This window comes from Schistocerca gregaria, chromosome 1, assembly GCF_023897955.1.
Source record: "Schistocerca gregaria isolate iqSchGreg1 chromosome 1, iqSchGreg1.2, whole genome shotgun sequence".
NCBI lineage: Eukaryota > Metazoa > Arthropoda > Insecta > Orthoptera > Acrididae > Schistocerca > Schistocerca gregaria.
The window spans coordinates 676,458,951-676,483,022 of NC_064920.1; the positions used below are offsets into that span (position 1 = coordinate 676,458,951).

Consider the following 24,072-nt stretch of genomic DNA (forward strand, 5'->3'; position numbering starts at 1 on the left):
TCCTGGCAACTTCACTTGACTGCTTCGTGAATATAAAGTTACATCACCAACAAAACAGGAGAAAGTGCCTGAACAGATTTGAAGCAGCTGTCAATGGTATAACACACACGACAAAAAAATTATGGAGGCAATGGACGAGCTTGTTAGTACAGGGTGTGGAATGCAAAACTGCCCCTTAAAGTCATCACATGAATTAACATAACTGACACTCCTCTTCTCTCAAGTTTGAATAAAACTCCTCCAGGCGTCTCCTGGTTGGCTTACAAGGACTTCTAGCCATTATCTTCTGTACCTGCCTCTTTAGTTCAGATGTGCAGATAGGTGGTGTTATCTTTCTGGGAGCATTTTGAATGACATATTCCTGATATTCTATCTGTACATGACACAAGAATGGACATAGACACAATCTGTTTGTGCTCAACAGCGGGTAGTATAGTATGTTTCTTGACTATTTGGAAAAGATTTTTTGCATACATCTTTAGTTTTGCTAAAATAAGCGTTTGAAACAAGTCGAACAGTATAAGTATGCAACCCATTTGTATTTTTCAATTGCGTAATCTGCTTTCAGTTTCAAGCCATTCCTTATATCGGCATCTAGTAGGTTAGCTCCACTGAAGGCTGGTTGGAGCAGGCTGTAGATAGCAGTGTGGAGATTATGAGCTGGCCGTGGAGTAGTTCATATTGCTACTGCAGATGAGACTTGGCAATACTGCTGACAATTTTTGGTGTGTGTGAGTGTGTGTGTTGGATCCTATGGGTGCTCAATGGTGAGGTCCTCAGTGCCGTTACACTCATTAAAACAAACAAATGTGGAGGGAAGTTGCTATACATGAGATTAAAACACAGAGAAAACAAACCACAGAAGAGCTAAAAGAAAAGCCCAGGGAACAACCTCCCTAAAATCTTTGGAAAAATGTTGGACAATTCACACAACTTTAAAACTGGAACCAATTTTGTGTGAACTTTTCTTAAAATAGAGTGCAGATCTGTCAGCAAATCTGCTGCTGCCAGCAGTTCAGAAAACAGAACACAGTCCAATAAAATGTGGTGCACAGTGATATGGACACCACAAGTACCACACATTGGAGGGTCCTCTCGCCAGAGTAAAGAGCCACCCATCACAGGGCCTCGGCCTATTCAAAGACGAGTAAGAAGGACTTGTCCCATCGAAGTGGCTGGAAGGAGGTGCGCCAGGCCAAGTTGTGGGCTTTACTACATGGAGTTGGTCACTTACATACACTTGTCTTCCCATCAACGCATGACTTTTCACCTCAACAGCGAGGTTATATAGCATGCACGGGGATGGCACACTGAAATAACTGAGGATCACAACATGCTTCCTTGGATGCTAGAACTGCCCTTTCATTCCCTGCAATACCCATGTGCCATTGCACCAAGCAGAACGACACCTCCTTCCGCAGTCATTGTAGCTGGAAGAGGGCATCCTGGGTTCCTTTATGAGCTGGATACAAGCGTTCGAGACAGTGAAGGGCGCTCAGAGAATTGGAACAGACAATAAATTGAGCACTTTAAGAACATCTCATCTGCTCCAATGTATGCAAGATCGCATATAATTCTGTGTTGAAGACAATAAATTCTTAAGGTAGTTGGACCTTGAGGACACAGTCTGGGAAAACAGCAGAGCAACCAATGGAGTCTACCTGCTTAGACCACCTGTAAAGATAGCTATACAGTTGTGGTACTCATATTAAATGTCAGAAAATATTGCATTAAAAACAGGAGCAGAAGTGCAATCTCTCACATAATGCTCTAAGTCTAAAATGACACTGGGCCTCTGCAGTAACCAGGGCTGCAGGTGGTTAAAAACCTGAATTTGGGGTAGCATGTTCTCCACACCAAGTGACCCCAACACATGCTGCATGTAGATCCTAAATGGCATTGAGGCTTGTGGATGGTTGGAGACAAAGCATTCCAGAGGTGGATGACTGACAGTACGGTATGCAGGTGAAGAAACTTATTTACCTGCTGTACCATGAGGAGCTGCCACCAGGTAGTGAGTGGCAGTTCTCCAGCATCAGCACAGTGACGGCCAGCAGAGTCCACTCATGGTGGACATCGTCAATGATCTTCAAAACAGAAGGCCTCATTGATCTATACGTTGTGAACACATGAAAGCCGTATAAAACTGGAGCAGACATGCCCTGTCCATTCCCCAAGACCTGTGGCTAAGGCACTTTATGATGTTCAGTGCCTCGAGGGTTCTGGGTTTCAGGTCTCTCAGGTGTGGCAATCACAACAAATTGGAGTAAAAGAAGAGGCCCGGAAACCTCGCTGTGTCTCTAAAATGTACTATGGTGTCCCTCATATGCATGTCAGGTAAATTAAAAATACAAAAACAATTGAAAGGAACATATACACAAACTTATCTGTGGAAAACTGAATACCCCTCTTTGCAGCCCACTACTCTAACCTCCGCACTGTAAGCAGCAACTGATGGCTTGCTGTTGCAACACTGGAGGAGGAAAAGAAAACAGCAAAATCATCCAATAATAACGAGCACTGTACAGGACTCCTTATCATAGATGCACTACTGCTTATGGCCATGGCAAAGAGGGTAACACTTAAAACACACCCCTGAGGGACACCATTCTCCTGCTCAGAACCATCTGACAGTGAGTCACCAACCGGGCCCCAAAAAACTGATTATACAGGAAAGACCATATGAAGAAGGGAAGTGGCTACAAAAACTCCACTGATGAAGACATGTCAGAATATGGTTTCTTCAAGTAGTACCGTACACCTTACCAATATTGAAGAATATGCCAATACAGTTACGTTTACATAGAGAAGCCTGCTGAATGGTTGCCTCTAGCAGGGTCAAGTTGTCAACAGTGGACCAAAATCTCCAGGAACCACACCGACACAGCTAAGGAGTGGCCTCATCTCTAACAACTTGACCAGATGAAGATTAAATGGTTAACCATTTGCTCCAGGTCCTTCCCAACAGCTGCTTAAGGCAATACTCCAGTAACTACTGGGACATGTGCGGTCCTTTCCTGGTTTGAGGAAAGGTGTCAAAAGTCCCTCTCTCCACAAATTGAGGAAGTTACATGTCTGCAACATAAGATTAAAATATTCGAGGAGAATTTCCCTTAATCTTGCTGGCAAATGTTGAAGCATGCAGTACTGGATTTAGTTGTGACTGAGTGCAGAATAATGAGTCTCAGACAGGGCCAATTCCAGCTCCCACATGGAGAAAGGGTAGCTGTAAGTCTCAGAATTGTTGGATCTGAAGTCCAATTTTCCTTTCTCCACAGTCACATGGCTACAACTAAATGACATATCTTGGTTGGTATTGGCCGTATTTTTTGCAAAATGCTCTGCCAGCGTCTGAGCGATATCTCCAGGTGTTGTTTGGAGATACCGCCATTTCAGTACTGCTGCAATTGGTAAACAACTGTCTTTACCCATACTTTCACAGAACAAATGGAACAGTTTATAGAGTTCAGGAACGCTTCCCATGACCTTTTCTTGCTTTCCTTAATTACTTGTGGAGCCTTGGTTCTCATGACTCTAAAGGCTATGAGGCTGTCTGCTGTAGGGTGGTATTTAAACTGCCGAAGAGCTGTACCAGTGTCCTGGGCTGCTCAATGGCACTCATCTAGCCACCAATGTACAGGTTGCCCCATAAGATAACCTGAGGACTTTGGGATGGAAAAGTCAGCAGCATGATGGTGATGTGGTCCATCCATTCCTGGATGCTGTCATGATGTTCAAACACAGCTGGCTGGCTGAACAGCATTCAGTTAGCCCTGCTGAATATCCATTTTGGTGGGTTTTGTTGAAGCAATCTTCTACCCAGTAGGTTAACGCGGAGTGGAAAATTGTCAATGGAATGAAAGTCATGGTGGGAAATGGCAACTGCATCAATGACTTCCCACTGAACAGAGACCGCAAGGGCTGGAGAGCAGAGCAGAGCAGAGCAGAGCAGAGAGAGAGAGAGAGAGAGAGAGAGAGAGAGAGAGAGAGAGAGAGAGAGAGAGAGACGCTCAGCTCTTGGGATGTCATGAGGCCCTCCAAAACCTGACCCTGGGGGCAAGTAGAGGTCGAGAGCCCCAAATTACATGGTGAGCATTGAAGTCTTTCAAGAGGAGAAATGGGTGGGGGAGTTGTTCTATAAGATCTGTGAGAGCCTCAGAGTTTACTGCATCAGAGGGACGCAAATACAGTGATCCTCAGGCACGTGTGAATTTCAAACCCAACTGTCTGCAGGTCAGTAGCCAGAGGGAGATCAGAGGAGTGGTGTGTGTTATTTACAAACACAGCAATGCCTCTCTTGGCCCTTTCTCCAGTCAAGTCATCCTTGCGATAAACTGCAGAGCCCCACAGGACAGGGGCATTTCCTGCAGACAGATGCACACCGGGCATCCCTGTGCTGAGTGCTTCCATTCTTCAACATGTCACCTGAACCCATTAATGTTCTACTGGAGGATGAGAGCAATTTATCACAGGGATTGCAGTTTCACTCTGTCTTTCCTCCTGGGAGGGAAGCCGACAGTATGAGGCAGCTCAGCTTTCGGGCGAGATGACTGCTCCTGTCCGACATCTAGTTCCATTAGCTGTGAAGAAGAATCAAGAGATACATCAAAGACGATGAATTCTACAATGTTGGACAGATGACTTCCTAGCTCTGTCAGTAGTTGACTCTTTGTCTTGGATTTTTTGATCTTAGTAGGCTTTGGGCGCACAACGTGGCTGTGGTAGCGTCAGCACTGGACAGTGGACCAGACTGAGCCTTCAGAGGGGCAGGGAGCTCTGCAACCTTGTCCGAAGCATTGAGTGGAAGTATGGGCTTCTAAATGACTGCAGCAGAAGTAGTGCACTGGCAGATGCAGGTACTAATGCTGACACTGGCAACCTCCGTTTGTGTAGCAGCATCGCTTTTAGGGAATGGCTGTTTAAGAAGAGATGCAAGGAAGTGGCAAACATTGTGGACTGCATGGCCTTATAGATCTTTTTGGCCTCTCCATACGAGATATGTTTAGTTGTGTCTGCTTCCGTAGTGCAGCGGTAGCGTTACTGCCTACCACGCAAGCGGGCCTGGGTTCGATTCCCAGCAGGAGACTGGGTATTGTGTGTCCTTCTTTATCACTTTCATTGCCATTGACACACAAGTCGCCAAAGTGGCGTCAACTAAAAATACTTACATCACAGCCCCCGAACCTAGAAGGGGATATCCCGGCCAATAAATGCCATATGATCATTTCATTTTTTCATGTTTAGTTGTTTTTCTTCCTTCAAGAAAGACACTGCAGTTCCTACTCCAGACAGGATGATCCCCAGAGCAGCTGACACACTTCATAGGAGATGAACAACTAATTCCTTCACGGGCAGCTTTTCCACATTTCCTACAAGTGGCTTCTCCCTTACACCCAAGAGTAGTGTGCCCGAAGTGCTAGCAACTGAAACAGTACATTGGGGTGGGGACATACATGCTGAGACAAAGGAAACCTGTCTTAAAATGCTAGGAAACTTGTCTTAAAATGCTCAGAAAGTTTCGTGCTACAGAATGTCAGGATAAAGGAGTCGGATTTGATAAGATTCCCATCCACCCTCTTCACTATGTTTTGCACATAAATTCAAGGTGCTATGCAGTTCTGTGTTTACTGCATAATCCCCAAAGCATTTTACATTTTGTACAGTAGTGGCTTGCTGGGAATTTGAAGCTTCCACTAGCAGCGTCCCACTGCACAAACGATTTACTAATTTTAGGGAGCCACAGATTCCCTCTAACCCTTTTGTATATAGAAGGGCAAAACCTTCTCAAAACTACCCTCCTCCTGTTTCACTACTAAAAAAACATTCTGAAGCCCAGCATGCATTTTGTTACTATAGACTGTACTTTAGCGGGATTGCCACAAGTTTCTCTGATATTTCCATGATTTCCAGATTAAGTTACAGCGTTTTTCCCTGACAAATTTTGAGATGAAATTTGGTTCTTCTACACTCCTGGAAATGGAAAAAAGAACACATTGACACCGGTGTGTCAGACCCACCATACTTGCTCCGGACACTGCCAGAGGGCTGTACAAGCAATGATCACACGCACGGCACAGAGGACACACCAGGAACCGCGGTGTTGGCCGTCGAATGGCGCTAGCTGCGCAGCATTTGTGCACCGCCGCCGTCAGTGTCAGCCAGTTTGCCGTGGCATACGGAGCTCCATCGCAGTCTTTAACACTGGTAGCATGCCGCGACAGCGTGGACGTGAACCGTATGTGCAGTTGACGGACTTTGAGCGAGGGCGTATAGTGGGCATGCGGGAGGCCGGGTGGACGTACCGCCGAATTGCTCAACACGTGGGGCGTGAGGTCTCCACAGTACATCGATGTTGTCGCCAGTGGTCGGCGGAAGGTGCACGTGCCCATCGACCTGGGACCGGACCGCAGCAACGCACGGATGCACGCCAAGACCGTAGGATCCTACGCAGTGCCGTAGGGGACAGCACCGCCACTTCCCAGCAAATTAGGGACACTGTTGCTCCTGGGGTATCGGCGAGGACCATTCGCAACCGTCTCCATGAAGCTGGGCTACGGTCCCGCACACCGTTAGGCCGTCTTCCGCTCACTCCCCAACATCGTGCAGCCCGCCTCCAGTGGTGTCGCGACAGGCGTGAATGGAGGGACAAATGGAGACGCGTCGTCTTCAGCGATGAGAGTCGCTTCTGCCTTGGTGCCAATGATGGTCGTATGCGTGTTTGGCGCCGTACAGGTGAGCGCCACAATCAGGACTGCATACGACCGAGGCACACAGGGCCAACACCCGGCATCATGGTGTGGGGAGCGATCTCCTACACTGGCCGTACACCTCTGGTGATCGTCGAGGGGACACTGAATAGTGCACGGTACATCCAAACCGTCATCGAACCCATCGTTCTACCATTCCTAGACCGGCAAGGGAACTTGCTGTTCCAACAGGGCAATGCACGTCCGCATGTATCCCGTGCCACCCAACGTGCTCTAGAAGGTGTAAGTCAACTACCATGGCCTGCAAGATCTCCGGATCTGTCCCCCATTAAGCATGTTTGGGACTGGATGAAGCGTCGTCTCACGCGGTCTGCACTCCCAGCACGAACGCTGGTCCAACTGAGGTGCCAGGTGGAAATGGCATGGCAAGCCGTTCCACAGGACTACATCCAGAATCTCTACGATCGTCTCCATGGGAGAATAGCAGCCTGCATTGCTGCGAAAGGTGGATATACACTGTACCAGTGCCGACATTGTGCATGGTCTGTTGCCTGTGTCTATGTGTCTGTGGTTCTGTCAGTGTGATCATGTGATGTATCTGACCCCAGGAATGTGTCAATAAAGTTTCTCCTTCCTGGGACAATGAATTCACGGTGTTCTTATTTCAATTTCCAGGAGTGTATGTTCGTTAATGTCAGTTATTACCCATTACGTAATATCTATTATTTTACAAGCATTTTGTGATTTTTCTTTTGGGAAAGCGTACAAACCACCAATGACTGACATAATTCTCTTCTTCTTATCATCCATACTTTGTAACATATAAACTACTTCTGAAGTGCCCAAATGCACTAAAACAAATAAAATGCCACATTGTACAATGTACTTGAGGTGAGACAGTTGGAATTCCTGAAATCCAGCAGCCATGGTCTCTGGCCTGCTGAGAAGCACCGCAGTACTTTGTTAATGGATAAACCACGAAAATCCCCTGCATTACACCACACACAACCAGACCCAGCCAGTGCGCAGATCAGTGAGACCAGATCTGAAAGGCAGGACCTGCACATTAGTGGGAACCGAATGGCTTCAGATCGGCAAGCCCAATCCATTTCAGATAACTGCAGAAATGGCCCGCAAATCTGGCTGGTCACTGAAATTCCACTTGTGCGGCCAGCTTTTCAGGAGCCACTAACAACACGTTGATGAAACGAGATCACATTGATAAATCCATCTGACAGATAACTTGTTCAAACACTTTGATAACCAATATTATGAAAAGGAAAGATGCCAATCACCATATAGCGAAGATACTGAGTTGCAGATAGGCTCAACAAGAAGACTGTAACACATAAAGCTCTCGGCCCATAAGGCCTTCGTCAAAAGTAGACGACACGCACACATGCAACTCACAAACATGACTACAGTCTCAGGCAACTGTAGCTACAATGCGAGCAGAAGCACCAATGCATGATGGAAGTGACGAGGAGAGAAGTAAAAACACTGGGTACGATGGTGGAATGAGGGTTGTATAGACCTGGAATTGGAACAAGGAAGATGGATGGGTGAGGACAATGACTAATGAAGGTTGAGGCCAGGAGGGTTATTGGAATGTAGGATATATCGCAGGCAAAGTTCCCACCTGCACAATTCAGAAAAGCTGGTTTGGTGGGAAGGATCTATGTGGCACAGGCTGTGAAGCAGTCATTGAAATGAAGGATGTCATGTTTGGCATCGTGCTCAGCAACCAGGTGGTCCACTTGGAGGGATAAGGAATCTTTTCTGTATTGGTGCAGATGGAAGGATCAAGAATCTATGGTGGTGGAAAAATGAGAAAAATTATGTAAATATCACAGTTATGTACCTACCCCTATTGAACACTACCCTTCCCAACGCCCAACTGATTCCAAACCAACAACCTCCTTCCAAGTCGCCATGACCAACTACATCCTCATACACAATTACTTCTCCTTTGAAGGCATAACGTACAAACAAATCCAAGGTTTGGCTATGGACACCTTGCATGGCACCATTCTATTTATGAAACATCTAGAGGAATCCTTCCTATACACCAAGAATTCTACACCCCTCACCTGGTTCAGATTCACTGAAGACATCTTTGTAATCTGGATCGAGGGTGAGGACACACTATCCACATACCTCCAGAACCTCAACAACTTCTCCCCCATTCGCTTCACATGGTCCTACTCGACCCAACAAGCCACCTTCCTAGAAGCTGAACTCCACCTCAAACATAGCTACATCAGTACCTCCATCCATATCAAACCTACTAACCACCAACAATACCTCCACTTCGACAGCTGCCAAGTCCCTTCCATACAGCCCAGCCACCTATGGTGGCCACATCCGCAGTAACAAGCGGTTCCTCTTGAAATATATCAAGCGTCTCACTGAAGCCTTCACAGACCGTAATTCTCCTTCCCACCTTGTACAAAAACAACTGTCCTGTGCCTTACCCTTTCAGTCTCCCTACCACCTCCCAAAGTCCAATGGTTCGGCCACAGAGGAATATTCCCCATACAACTCAGTACCACTCGGGTTTCGACTACCCCTTGTCATGCCCTGAAATAGAAATGTCCTGCCCACTATGATTTCCACCACTTGCACAGTGGTATTCCCCTGTCCAGCAAACTTACATAATAAACTCGTCCATCCCTACACAATCACTGCTCTTAACCCCTTACCTCATGGCTCATACCCCAGTAATAAACCCAGATGCAAGACCTGTCTCATACATCCTCACACCACCACCTACTCCAGTCCATTCACAAACATCATCTATCACATCAAAGGCAGGGCTACCTGTGAAACCAGTCATGTGACGTACAAGCTAAGCTGCAACCACAGTGCTGCGTTCCACATGGGCACGACAACCAACAAGCTGTGCGTCTGCATGAATGGCCATCGACAAACTGTGGCCAAGAAGCTAGTGGACCACCTGGTTGCTGTGCGCGCTGTCAAACATGACACGAGTCGTGATTGGGTAGATCAGTTGGTAGAGCACTTGCCCACGAAAGGCAAAGATCCCGAGTTCGAGTCTCGGTCCGGCACACAGTTTTAATCTGCCAGAAAGTTTCATATCAGTGCACACTCCGCTGCAGAGTGAAAATCTCATTATGACATCCTTCATTTCAATGAATGCTTCACAGCCTGTGCCATACGGATCCTTCCCACCAACATCAGCTTTTCTGAATTGTGCAGGTGGGAACTTTGCCAGCAAAATATCCTACATTCTCAATATCCTCCTGGCTTCAACTTTTGTTGGTCATTGTCCTCACCCATCCATCCTCCCTGTTCCTATTCCAGCACTATACAGCACTCATTCCACCAACGCACCCAGTTTTTTTACTTCTCTCCTTTCTGCTACCTCTCCCCCCCTCTCCCCTGCCCATCATCTAACCTCCCGGCTGCACAATACTGCCCTACCCTCCCCATCTTGTCCCAGTGCATTGCTCAGCAGAACTGCACTGTCTGCCATTCCCACCCCAGCCTCCTCCTTACCCCCACCTAGTCGCCAATCCCATCATGCACTGGTGCTGCTGCTCGCAGTGTGGCTACAGTTGCCTGAGATGGCATTCGTGTGTGTGTGTGTGTGTGTGTGTGTGTGTGTGTGTGTGTGTGTGTGTGTGTTCTATTTTTGACGAAGGCCTTATGGGTCGAAAGCTTTATTTGTTTTAGTATTTTTGTTGTACCTATTTGTGACTCAGCATCTTTGCTGCATGGTCAGTGGCAATTTTCATTATATTGTTACATTCCATCCTGGATTTTCCATTGATTCGTTTACTCTGAGAATCAACAATACTGAGGGTAGGTAGCAACTCACCATAAATGTGATTGCTGAGCTGTAGACCAGACATGTGGAAAAGACAATTTTCAGTCACAGTTTTTGTCAGAAAATGAGTGAACACACACACACACACACACACACACATTAGCACAGTCACTCAGACACAGTTCATACACACATGACTACCATCTCCGGCTGCTGCGTCTCAATTCTCTGAGAATCAGATCCAAACAAACCACTCCTCATGCCTCCCTGCCTCTCATTGGCAGCTGCTAGGTTAGTGGCAAGAAGTGACTGTAAGCTGAGGGGTGCATTAGGAAGGAGAGAAGCAGTAGTAATGAGGGAGTAGGAAAGTAGCGCACATACTTAGCTGCACCCAGCCAGTGACGATACATGACTCCACAGTAAACAAACAGTTTCATCCATTGAGACAAAAACAAGATTTTTCCAGTTCTTTTTTTTTTATCTCCAAATTTCCGTGATGTGTTTGAAGCTCCCTAACATTCCCTGATTTCCAGAACATGTGGCAACTCTGTTTTGGAATAAGCTGCTGAGCCAGGAGGGTTGGCTACAAGAGTTCTCTAGTTACATTGGGTGTTAGTACCTTCCAGCGGCCCACCCTTTGCACTGGGAGTTGGGGAAAAGAAAATTTCAGAGGATCCATTTCGGTTACAGGTGCAGCCAGGGAAATAATAGTACACTCAGACAGACCCCCGCATGCCTGAGTAAGGCCTATAAAATTGAGGTGCAGTAGGTTCCCTAGAGATTGCCCACTAATGTCTGTTCCACCTCAACAGTCATACATCTCATCAGTGCGCAACGCAACCTGAGGATGAGTTTTTTCCTGTAGAAGTTTATTCTGTCCTCATGATCCAGACAGTCAAGCCAAGATCCCTGTTCCCTGTGAAATAAAACATTCCACCATCACACGGCACGCTGGTCACTGAAGCATGCCCAGAGCTTACAGTGACAGGACTGGCAGCTCTGGAACCCTGGGGTCGCACCAAGCCTGTACCCAGCAAATGAATGCTGAGGGCATGATTTTTGACACATCATGACTATTCACTCACTGATGGGATTGGGGCCGAATGATGCTGCTAAATTCTTGTAATATTCTCTTTTCATACACATGAAATGATCTGAATAGTCATCGTGTTTATATAAAGTGTAATGTATCTAGGAAAGATGAAAGAAAAAAGATTTTGTCTTTTTTTAATGATAAATTTATTTATTTTTGTAACATTTTAAGGTAAATTATACATAGTCATAGAATTAAGAAGACATATTATCTTTGCAATCATAAACAGAAGTCAAAGATTAGGCTACATTTAATTTGTTAATAAGCTTTTTTTGATTATCTGAATCACTGCTCGAGTATGTTGAGTGAATAAGCCATATTTAACGACATGTAGTGAAAACTTCACCTTTAAAAGGAAAATATATGTGTCTTTAGGAACACAGAAGTTATTCAACTAATTTCTTTATCAACCCGAAATTAAAAAAGGATTTCTAGTGGAAAGAAGATGCAGCATGGTGAGATGAAAAAGAATGGTCGATTATCGAATCCAGGACACACGAGAAAAATGCAAGATTAATTTTGGAGGACCACGACTAAATTACAGACTGTAATCCACAAAATGAAGAGGTGAAGCATCACTCTGAACTATTTCCAGAAAAATCAGCACCTATAATTATTCCAGAAAGGGCTAACCCTACAAATGTTAGCATTGTATAAAAATCTTTGTAGAAAATTTTCATTGTTCTTTTAGTTTCTCTAAGGGACACCTGTTGTTGTTGTTGTTGTTGTTGTTGTTGTTGTGGTCTTCAGTCCAAAGACTGGTTTAATGCAGCTCTCCATGCTACTCTACGCTGTGCAAGCCTCTTCATTCTGAGTAACTACTGCAACCCAAATCCTTTGAAATCTGCTTACTGTATTCATCTCAGGGTCTCCCTCTATGATTTTTACGCTAATACTTCCCTCCTGTATTAAATTGGTGATCCCTTGATGCCTCAGAATGTGTCTTACCAAATGATCACTTCTTCTGGTCAGGTTGTAGCACAAATTTCTTTTCTCCCAAATTCTATTAAGTACCCCTTCATTAGTTATCTTGTCTACCCATCTAATCTTCAGCATTCTTCTGTAGCAAAGGGACACCTAAAATGACTTAATTTATTGGTAAAAATCAACCAACAGTATAAGAGGCGTCTTTATGACTGTGCCTGTTCTAAGAACACTTTGATTCAACTATTGTAAAGAATTTGATTGTTCTCATAATAATTATGTGCATTTTGTTGAGAGAGAGAGAGAGAGAGAGAGAGAGAGAGAGAGAATTATATGAGTACAGAAATGAGCACACTAGTGGAAGTCAAGGTAGAACGTAGTACTATCAATTATCATAATCATTAGCACTCAGAGCCAGATTCAACAGCAGTAAATCCATGCACTATTAGTGTAAAAACTAATACTCAAATAGGTAATGACTTTCAGACCACTTAATATGGGCTCAAGAGAATCATAGCCATATTGTTGCACACAGCTAGCATACTATAATTTTCAATGAAAATTGAATACAGCTTGTAGTAATATAAACAATACTTAACATAAGTGATCTCTCTCACTCTCACTCACTCTCTCTCTCTCTCTCTCTCTCTCTCTCTCTCTCTCTCTCTCTCTCTCTCACACACACACACACACACACACACACACACACAAATGACAACAACAACAACAACAAAATGGAACCAAAAGAAAGCAATGGAATAATTGGAAATATTTTAAGTAACCAGGAAAAGGAAATAATTAACATGAGTGAACAAACTGAAATAACTTATGCAGTTAGGCAAGAAGATGACAGCTACATGAGTGAACAAACTGAAATAACTTATGCAGTTAGGCAAGAAGATGACAGCTACATGAGTGAAGTCATGATTCCAATTTAACAAAAATTTCAGACAGAAACATTTTATTAGGAAATATTTCAGTGCATACAATAGATGAATTTCTGACACAACTGTCAACAAAAAGTGCTTTTCCACCTAGTAGTTTGGAAGCAGGCATTGTATCTGATGCTGAAATTTTTGATAGCTCAATAATATGCGAACAAAGCATGTTCACAGGAAAAAGGGGATCACCAATATCAGGAAACTGCATGGTACCTGGCCCAGGTAATGAGAGCTGAATAATGCTATGTATGCGAAGTATGTTTGCAAAATTTTGTAAAAAACTTTCCAATCTGTTGAATAGATTACTACATCAAGTTTGACAGACGATTTTCCAACTTTTCCCATGATTTCGATCAACAGTTATTAGAGGGAAAAAAAGAACAAAAAAATGGTTCAAATGGCTCTGAGCACTATGGGACGTAACTTCTGAGGTCATCAGTCCCCTAGAACTTAGACCTACTTAAACCTAACTAACCTAAGGACATCACACACATCCGTGCCCTAGGCAGGATTCGAACCTGCGATCATAGCGGTCGTGCAGTTCCAGACTGTAGGGCCTAAAACCGCTCGGCCACCCTGGCCGAAAAAAGAACAGTACACAGAAGTTAAACAACTTAACCAGAGTGCAAACTAATTTAAAAAGTGTGCATGATGAGCCGTCTAGAACTGTCTCTGCAGTTTGAACAAATGTTTCACAATTGCCATCAGTATGTTATGAGACCCACAATAAGAAGAAAAAATGATCATAAGAGATTATATTTATGAGAATAGAGCAGAGTATTGATACCATTATAAAGAATTGAAGAAAATAGTAGGATAAGTGTGATTTTGCAGCATTTTCCATTAGCTTCCCTATGATATAAACACAATATGGGTTCAACATGATTTTTTTTTTAATTTAAATGAAAATTTCTCAAAAAGTGCATCTTCAAAAATTTTCAAAAAAATTAGATATAATATTTCACATTATTGTTCACTAATTCCCTAAGTATGAAAGTTGGACTGTTTAAAAAACCAGAATCATTCAGCGAAAAACAAAGGGACTACAAAATGTGCCTGAATGCATGTGTGATATGTTTCCCGACATTCCAAAGATATGTATGTGATAATTGTAGGAAGCAGACTGACTCACTGACAAATTTCAAGAACATAATGATTGTAGAAAATCTTCAGATGATGATAAAAAAGCTATGTTCTTCCACCTTCAGTTGCTCTGGAGACACTAAATACATCTCTCTAAGAATTAGGAGTATCTCCTGTACGTAAGACAAAGCTTCAGATGAAGCAGTATTCCACCAAAAAATAACGAACCACTGAGTTAGCACGTAAACAACAGTTGCTTGATAATGCAGAGGATTTGTCAGAAAATTACTGTGAGTCATTGTAATAAGTCTGCAAAACGTAACCTGAAAGCTAGTTTTCATTCAAGTAGTAGAAAAAAGAAAGTAATGCTACTCACTTGTTCGCTTTAGTCTCCGAGTATTGGGAAGATAATGCATGAGTTCAATGCTCCCAACTACATGGTATGTTAGGCAAAAAGGGTTTTGAAGGAAAGAGGTATATTAGAAAGTTCTGAACAAAAATGCGGGAAAAAATTTGTCACAAGAAATTGTGATAACAGTGCGCAATTATTGTTAAGATAATAACGAAATAAGCAGAGTGGTGTCAGGGAAGAAAGACTGTGTAACTGTCAAGGGGGAAGATGGAGGTAGAACAGTAATATTTTGTCCGATTTAAAAGAAGCATATAAAAGTTTCAGAGCTAAATTTCTGGAATGAAGATCGGGTTTTCTAAATTTGCAGAACTGTGCCAAAAACACTACTTTTTAGCTAGTCATACTGGAACACACTCAATATGTATATGTTGTCATTACACATCATGACTTCAAAATAATGACAGAAAATGCTAAATCCGGTATCTTAATCAATGAAGACTTGGCCTCTTATAAACATTGTTTGGCAAAAGTGCTGTTCAACCCAGCATCATTCCACTTGCATTATGAGAAACTGTAGTTCTTGCCCAGGAAGGGATCCCATAAAAAGAACACTTCAGAATGCATTTGACAATAACCTGGTTGAAAAGATCACTTTTCGGCAGCGGCTTTCAGTAGACAGATGCAACTTAAAAATAATACAGAAGACCTCATCGGAGTTCACTGAATTATTTTTTGAAAAACTGATTACAGTAATACTCCATTATTTTCCAGCAATGCTCTTTTCTAAATGAAATATAAGAAAACTTGAATGAGAGTGAATGTGTTGTTATATGTGACTTCTGCGAAAATTAAACTTTTGTGATACAAGATGAGGCCCAGGGTTATCACTGGTCAAGTGATCATGCAACAGTGCATCCCTCTGTAGTGTATTATAAAGGAGAGAACAAACAGAGCACAAGATATGTCATGATTTCTGTCTAGAGCATAATATCACAGCAGTCTACTGGTTTAAAAAACGGCTGATTCAGTTTTCAAAAACGAAATTTCAGGCTGACACGCGGTGTGTTTTTTAAGTAAGTACCATTTAATCTACTTTTCTACGTAAGTTCCATCAATATTGAGGCACTTGTCGTAACGTTGTACCAGTTTTTGAATACCCTTCTCATACAAGTCTGCCGCCTGACTTGTTAACCACTGCATCACCACTGTTTTGATTTCATCATCGTCTTGAAGACGCTGACCGCCCAGATGTTTCTTCAAGTGCAGGAACAGATGGCAATCACTGGGAGCGAGATTGGGACTGTATGGAGGATGATCTAGAGTTTCCCATCGAAAAGATGTGATGAGATCTTTGGTCTGATTCACCACATGCGGACGGGCATTGTCTTGCAGCAACACGACGCCCTTGCTCAACTTCCATGGACTGTTGCTTTGATTCTGGTGTGATGTAGGCCACCCGTGTTTCATCGCCCGTAACAGTTTGGCTTAAGAAATCATCACCGTAGTTGTGGTACCGCTCAAGGAAAGTCAATGCACTGTCTAAACGTTTGGTATTGTGCACATCCGTCAACATTTTCGGGACCCAACGTGTGCACAATTTTTGGTGATTCAAGTGCTCGGTCACAATGCCATACAAAACACTACGAGAAACATTAGGAAAGTCATCCCGCAAGGAGGAAATTGTAAAGCGTCTGTTTTTCTCTCACCTTATTGTCCACTTCCTGCATCAAACTTTCATTAACGACCAAAGGATGCCCACTCCGTTTTCATCATGCACATTTGTGCGGCCACCTTTAAATGCTCTCACCCACTTTCTTACCATTCCATCACTCATAATGTTTTCTCCATAAACTGCACAGATCTCACTATGAATATCTATCACTTTTAGGCTTTTAGCACTAAGAAATATTATAACAGCCCGTACTTCAGAGACGGTGGGACTCACAATTATCGGAGGCATCTTAAACACTCAGTACACAATGTAAACAAGGAAGAATCAGACTGTAATGGCGTCAGTGCATAGATTGTACAGGCTTTCCTGTAAAAATAAAATTAATAAGACATCTTGGCACATCTTTTTTTAATTTCAAAATGGTACTCACTTAAAAAACACGCCTTGTGTACAGAAGATATACGAGGGTCACCCCAAAAGAAACGCACACTATTTTTTTTTTTAATCCATCTTTTGTTCTACATGTTTGAAAGTTTTACAGGAACAATATTTCTCCACATAATTTTTACAGGAACAATATTTTCTTTTCTCCACATAATTTCCATCCCTCTCAGCTGCCTTATGCCATCTCATTAACTATCTGCACATTGTCTGGAGTGTGTGCAGTACGATGCCTGCCGATGCGAGGATAATCCTCAATATTGCCGTGCCCGCTTTCATCACGTAACCTGCTTGCCCAACGACTAACTGCACTGTGATCGACAGCAGCATCTCCATACACCTTTTTCAACCTCTTGTGGATGTTTCCCACTGTCTCGTTTTCACAGCACAGGAATTCTATGACAGCACGTTGCTTCTGAGGAATGTCAAGTGTAGCAGTTATTTGAAGACATGCTGTGATGGCGCCACTCACGGGAACAGGTTGAACTAAGTTTGAAAGCCAGCAGGAAGGATGTATCTACACACTGTAAAACTATCACACATGCAGAATGAAAACTGTATTTTTACAAAAATAGTGTGAATTTCTATTGGCGTGACCCTCGTACTATTTTTCGGCTGGTAGTGCAGACCAGTACAAGAACAAAAATAATTTTGTTAACTTATGCTTCCACAAAGAAGATTTTGGCATTGAAACAGAATGGCATTTTTTGCCTCTGTTCATGCAATGGGACCATGTTATGGTGTCGGTGGCACTGTTAAGAGAGTAACAACAAAATCAAGTCTGCAGAGGCCATATGATAGCTAAATTCTTACTCCACAACAACTTTTTGATTGGTCAGTTAAAAACATTATATTTGTACATTTTGAATATTCAACACAAGAAAAGTACACTGAAAAAGTGAGAGATTTCTGGAAGAGTGTTTTAGTCAATCTGTTTCCATAACAACGACAAGAAATTACATGCTTTTACACCAACTGTGTGAAGTACATCAAGACTTTTTTAAACAGAACAGAATCTACTGTTGAAACAGTTGCAAAATCTTAAGAAAGACTGGTTTTGAAAGACATTAATGGATATGTTATTGTTGTCTATGAGAAGAAGTGATGGTTAGCTTATATTTTAACAAAAGATGAAGATCTCAATGAAATTAAAGTCACTTTGCTTCACCCAGCTGGCCTTTTACTGTCTTATCCATATCCTATATAACCAGATGTTCAGAAGTTTCTTTGTAAGGTAAACTGAGTAACACCAACACCAACAGGAAGAATATATCAGATTCCTGGGGACGAAACCACAAAAACAAAAGAAGCATTTAACACGGAAATCAGTCTTAAAACACAGACTGTTTAATTCAGGCTTTGCTAGTGACATTTTGAATGTGTGTTAACGTTAACTTTGAATGTGTACGTAGATATATTAAGAATAAAATTATGCATATTTCTGATTACAGCTATAAATTTTACAAAAATACCTTTTTTTCCAGTGAAACATGAATTTTTTAAATTTTATAAAGGTGTGAAACCATGACTGCCTCACTTTCATACTTAGGGAATTAGTTAGCAATAATGTGAAGCATTTAAAATAAAAAAAGTAATCTCGAACCCATCTTGCAATGTATACCATAAGAAAGATTATGTCAAGCTGTTGGTATGATACCGTCATATCACTTGGAACGATTCATTACCCCAGTGATCTACACTCCTGGAAATGGAAAAAAGAACACATTGACACCGGTGTGTCAGACCCACCATACTTGCTCCGGACACTGCGAGAGGGCTCTACAAGCAATGATCACACGCACGGCACAGCGGACACACCAGGAACCGCGGTGTTGGCCGTCGAATGGCACTAGCTGTGCAGCATTTCTGCACCGCTGCCGTCAGTGTCAGCCAGTTTGCCGTGGCATACGGAGCTCCATCGCAGTCTTTAACACTGGTAGCATGCCGCGACAGCGTGGACGTGAACCGTATGTGCAGTTGACGGACTTTGAGCGAGGGCGTATAGTGGGCATGTGGGAGGTCGGGTGGACGTACCGCCGAATTGCTCAACAAGTGGGGCGCGAGGTCTCCACAGTACATCGATGTTGTCGCCAGTGGTCGGCGGAAGGTGCACGTGCCCGTCGACCTGGGACCGGACTGCAGCGATGCACGGATGCACGCCAAGACCGTAGGATCCTACGCAGTGCCGTAGGGGACCACACCGCCACTTCCCAGCAAATTAGGGACACTGTTGCTCCTGGGGTATCGGCGAGGACCATTCGCAACCGTCTCCATGAAGCTGGGCTACGGTCCCGCACACCGTTAGGCCGTCTTCCGCTCACGCCCCAACATCGTGCAGCCCGCCTCCAGTGGAGTCGCGACAGGTGTGAATGGAGGGACAAATGGAGACGTGTCGTCTTCAGCAATGAGAGTCGCTTCTGCCTTGGTGCCAATGATGGTCGTATGCATGTTTGGCGCCGTGCAGGTGAGCGCCACAATCAGGACTGCATACGACCAAGGCACACAGGGCCAAAACCCGGCATCATGGTGTGGGGAGCGATCTCCTACACTGGCCGTACACCTCTGGTGATCGTCGAGGGGACACTGAATAGTGCATGGTACATCCAAACCGTCATCGAACCCATCGTTCTACCATTCCTAGACCGGCAAGGGAACTTGCTGTTCCAACAGGACAATGCGCGTCCGCATGTATCCCGTGCCACCCAACGTGCTCTAGAAGGTGTAAGTCAACTACCCTGGCCAGCAAGATCTCCGGATCTGTCCCCCATTGAGCATGTTTGGGACTGGATGAAGCGTCGTCTCACGTGGTCTGCACATCCAGCACGAACGCTGGTCCAACTGAGGGGCCAGGTGGAAATGGCATGGCAAGCCGTTCCACAGGACTACATCCAGCATCTCTACGATCGTCTCCATGGGAGAATAGCAGCCTGCATTGCTGCGAAAGGTGGATATACACTGTACTAGTGCCGACATTGTGCATGCTCTGTTGCCTGTGTCTATGTGCCTGTGGTTCTGTCAGTGTGATCATGTGATGTATCTGACCCCAGGAATGTGTCAATAAAGTTTCCCCTTCCTGGGACAATGATTTCACGGTGTTCTTATTTCAATTTCCAGGAGTGTATGCTAGACTGCAACTTCTGAGTTCTTTCACGCACACAATTCAAAAACATAAAAGTGTCCCATGAGGCCCAGTCACTTTTCCTCTGTGAAGTGACTTTAGCCGACTTTGTATCATGCAGTCACTGATTATGATATGTCATTTTAGTGTTCGAGTGACAACTGAAAGCAGGAACTGCAATACAATCTTCATCTTTCAAACAATTTTTAAAAAATGGAATGTCACCTTACATTTTGGAGCCACTGTGGTAATTGAGTGACTTGGAAGTATGTTTTCTCTGGTTACTGATTTAAATAACACTGAAGCCTCTCACTTTTTTCAGATCAGCAGATAGAATTTTACTTTAAAATTTGTTGAATACTTCATGCATGACTCTCCTTAGACTCATTTTGACTTAATTTTGTTTCTGTTTGCCCACAAGATGTGGTTACATTTAAATCTGTGAAGAAAACTTTGCTTTCTGAGCAGCTTTTTAATGCAGTCATTGAACCCATTGTGGATCTTTTCCAACCCTCACAACTTCATTCACCACATAACTGTCACAAATGTATTGAACAATACTCTTGAACATTTTCCATTTATTCTCAAAATTTTAAGTCTTGGAGATGAATTGATTTTTCACATAATCTGCAACCTGTTTCTTGTCACACTTACTGAATAGAAATGTGTTTCTACCTATTGTTACATCCATACTTACATCTATAATCAGCATTGCTATAACAGCTTTATGATCATAGATTTGCTGCTGTGTGTTAACCGAGTAAACAATTTGGGGTATAATGTCCCATACATTTCATGTGTTCTACAAATTGCCCACACACACACGCACACACACACACACACACACACACACACACACACACACACACACACACACACCTTCAAATTATTGACAATCAGCCACGGCACACTGGAGTTGATTGCCGCAATCACTGAAAGAGTATATTATTTTACAGAGTGTTCCAAAATGAAAATCGGGGTTTTAAGGCTTTGTAGTATTTATTACATTCAACTTACAATTATAGATAATACATCAAATGAAAGAGCAAGTCAAACAGTTTTCCTTACAAGTATTCAATGTGGGTACCATTCATCACATGGCACACATCGAGTTGATAGGCAAGTTCTTCCCGATCGGTGTGTCTGGAGTAATTGTTGCAACAACTGCTTCAAACTTGCAACTGCTTCAATCCTGTTTCTTAAGTCAGGTATCAGCTGATAGCAGAGGTACATATACATGATCCTTTATGAACCGCAAAGGTAAAAATTGCATGATGTCAGATTTAATGAACATGGAGTCCAAGCGAAACAAGCTCTGTCATCTGATTCGTTGCCTTGCAGCCAATCCAGCAGTCAGGTACAGTGTCATTTAACCAATCATGCTCAGCTATGCCAGTGAGGTGGTGCACCATCTTGCTGTCATATAAAGTTCTGTGTTTCAGCTTCTTCCAGTTGAGAGAAGAGCCATAGTTCTGGCACATCAAGATAAGAAAAACCAGTTACTTTGGCATGACTAAAAAAAAAAAATAAAAAAAAGCCAATACTGACTTTCTGCGGGATATGACTAAAAGAAAAAAGAAAAAAAGAAAAAGAAAAAAAAAAGTCAATTTGAGGAAGTCTTGTTGCAACTCTACCATCTCATGGGGATTTGCTGATCCCTAGATGCACACATAATGTGTGTTCACATTTCCACTTAAGTGAAATGTGAACTCATCACTGAAGATGGCGCATCCAGAAGATCTTCAAGCTTGGAACAACTGCATTCAACACTTTCATTTGATTTACAACATCTAACAATAAAGTTTGGTTAATGAAATCAGAACGGTCGATCGGGCAATACTGGCAACTCACAACGCTGCACCCGTGTAGCAACCGGTGCTGACAATCTGCCCCCACCATAGTTCAGTTGAGCAACATGCGCGTTCCATGTTCGACCTGCTGGACAAAGTGCTTCTTTAGTGCGATGGTTCTGAGCTAAAGAACAGGATAATTAACGAGCAAAGGCTCAATAAAGTTTTGTTTTAAGCTTGGCAAAACACTGAAAGAAATGCATGCAATGCTGGTATGTGTTTATGAGGATCAAGCACTGTCCTTGATGTGTGTGTACAAGTAGTTCGGCCATTTTTGAGAAGGCTGCGAAAGTGTTTCTGACAATCCTCATAGTAGACGACTGAAGACTGCTGTCAGTGAGGAAAACACTGAGAAAGTGAGGACACTAATCGTGAATGACTGTGTGCATGATAGTGGATGAACTGTGATTCCATGTAACAAATCCTTACCCAGGAGTTAGGGAAGAGGAAAACGTGTTGTCATCTTGCGCCACATCACTTGACTGACGATCAGAAGCAGGCATGTTTAGAGGCTTCAGGGGATTTTGTCAAAACAGTGGGTGCGACACCCAATTTCTTGAACCGTATTGTCACTGAGCATGAAACCTGGTGTCTCTGGTACGATCCTGAAACGAAACGGCAAAGCACGGAATGGCATTCTCTGACATCACCTCATCGGAAAAACATCAAAGCCAAAAAATCACGCATAGAAACTACACTAATCATCTTTTTCGATAGTCAGGACATTATCTACAAGAAATTTCTACCTGAGCGAACAAAGTTGAATGCTGCACAGTTGAAATTTTGATCCATTTCATGCAATGCCTATGCAGGGTACGGCCCCAGTATGCACAACAAGGTTTCTGATTTGTTGTTCATGACAACACTCGCCCATCCACAGCCAATATCTTCAAACACTTCCTGGCAAAAAAGGGGGTGGTGCATCTTGTACATTCACCATACTCGACTGATCTCAATCTTCCAGACTTCTTCCTATTCCCTCGACTCAAACTCGATTTGAGAGGAAAGAGATTTGATGATATTCCTGACAGCCAACGAAATGTGATGCAGCTTTCGAAGACAATCCCAAAGGATGACTTTGTACAAAGTTTCCAGGACGTGTACTGCAGAGCTCAGTGGTGCATAGTTATGGGAGGTGACTGTTTCGAAGTATAGTAAGGTAACTGTAGTTCATAGTTTATCTACGTTAATGTTACACGACTATTCACTGAACTTTATTGTCACAGGTTGTATTATTTGTAAACATAAGTTAATGTAATAAATGCTACAAAGCCTTAAAACCCCAACACTCATTTAGAAACACTCTTTGTATCGTATATATCATGAATATCTGATAGCTTTCATGTAAATCCATTGATAAAAGAAATGGTCTTTGGTACTTGATATAATGTTTCAACAACTGACAATTAAATGAGACTGTGACTGGACCATAGTGTTGTGTAATTAAAATGGTGAATTCCTACAGCGTCCTGTAATTGTGAATGGAAGGGCCTACTATAGTGGTTAATGGAGAGATCATCTCCATCTATAAAGTAAGCTGTGTCTTATACGAGCTGGTGTGTAACCATTGTTCAGCTTTTATGTTGGCATGATACCTGCTAAGTTGTCAATAAAAGGGAGTCTACACTGGATATGCTGTGATGATAAGTGCAACTGGTGCCAACAGCTACCAATACAATTTACATGATGGTGGCAGCACTCCAGTCCACGTGAGGCAGAAATACAATCTGAAGAGGTCACACTAGCAGCTTGGGTGAAACCTGCGTCCGGGCCAGAAGCAACTTCAAGACGTGTGCACCTAACTATTCACTGCTTCTGCTGAAACTAAGTTTGAGCCAATCAAACACAAGTGTAACTCAAATTTCTAACCAACAACATTTTCTACTAGCCAAAATAACATTAGTTCTGGTAGTTCACCCAAAGTAGTAAAATCCAGTCTAGATTGTTTTCAAAGCATAATGTAGTTTATGAGATAACGGAAATAATCAACGTTTGAAAATATAATGTAATTGGAGATATAAAAAATCTACTCACCAAGCGGCAGCAGAACGCATATATAAAAGATATTACAGTTTGCAAGCTTTCAGAGTCTGTACTCCTC

General features: G+C 43.0%; 1 protein-coding gene across 3 annotated transcripts in view; it reads right to left on the bottom strand.

Annotated features, from left to right (window-relative positions):
• Positions 1–24,072, bottom strand: part of LOC126363034 (uncharacterized) — a 135,641-nt gene that overhangs the window by 51,058 nt on the left and 60,511 nt on the right. The window lies entirely within an intron of this gene.